This window comes from Mixophyes fleayi, chromosome 2 (assembly GCF_038048845.1).
Source record: "Mixophyes fleayi isolate aMixFle1 chromosome 2, aMixFle1.hap1, whole genome shotgun sequence".
NCBI classification, from domain to species: domain Eukaryota; kingdom Metazoa; phylum Chordata; class Amphibia; order Anura; family Limnodynastidae; genus Mixophyes; species Mixophyes fleayi.
The window spans coordinates 123,126,061-123,127,366 of record NC_134403.1 but is presented as its reverse complement, the minus strand read 5'-3'; positions in this window follow the sequence as shown (position 1 = coordinate 123,127,366).

Below are 1,306 nucleotides of genomic sequence, written 5' to 3'. Positions count from 1 at the left end.
ATTAGGTGTGGCCAAATCAACTGTTTGGAACATTCTTAAAAAGAAAGAACGCACAGGAGAGCTTAGCAACACCAAAAGACCCGTAAGACCACGGAAAACAACTGTGGTGGATGACAGAAGAATTTTTTCCCTGGTGAAGAAAAACCCCTTCCCAACAGTTGGCCAAATCAAGAACACTCTCCAGGAGGTAGGTGTATATGAGTCAAAGTCAACAATCAAGAGAATACTTCACAAGAGTGAATATAGAGGGTTCACCACAAGATGTAAACCATTTGTGAGCCACAAAAACAGGAAGACCAGATTAGAGTTTGGCAAACAACATCTAAAAAAGCCATTACAGTTCTGGAACAACATCCTATGGACAGATGAGACAAAGATCAACTGTACCAGAGTGATGGGAAGAGAAGAGTATGGAGAAGGAAAGGAACTGCTCATGATCCAAAACATACCACCCCATCAGTGAAGCATGGTGGTGGTAGTGTCATGGCATGGGCATGTATGACTGCCAATGGAACTGGTTCCCTTGTATTTATTGATGATGTGACTGCTGACAAAAGCAGCAGGATGAATTCTGAAGTGTTTCGGGCAATATTATCTGCTCATATTCAGTCAAATGCTTCGGAAATCATTGAATGGCGCTTCACAGTGCAGATGGACAATGACCCGAAGCATACTGCAAAAGCAACCAAAGAGTTTTTTAAGGCTAACAAGTGGAATGTTATGCAATGGCCAAGTCAATCACCTGACCTGAATCAGATTGAGCTGCATTTCACTTGATGAAGACAAAACTGAAGGGATAATGCCCCAAGAACAAGCAGGAAAGGAATACATTTGCAGTAGAGGCCTGGCAGAGCATCACCAGGGATGCTCTCCCAGCGTCTGGTGATGTCTATGCGTTCCAAACTTCAGGCTGTAATTGACTGCAAAGGATTTGCAACAAAGAATTAAAAAGTGAAAGTTTGATATAGGATTGTTTAGTTTGTCCCATTACTTTTGGTCCCTTAAAAAGTGGGAGGCACATATTGAAACTGTTGTACTTCATACACTGTTCACCTGATTTAGATGTAAATTCCCTCAAATTAAAGCTGAAAGTCTGCAGTTAAAGAACATCTTGTTTGTTTCATTTCAAATCCATTGTGGTGGTGTATAGAGCCCAAAATATGAGAATTCTGTCGATGTCCCAATATTTATGGACTTGACTGTATAGAGCACCCTCTGACACATGTTGGGTCTCTGAGTATTGGTTCACTCCTGCTCCAGCGGTCCCTGAGCTCCTGATCCAGTGTTCTTGGGACCTGACTTGGCT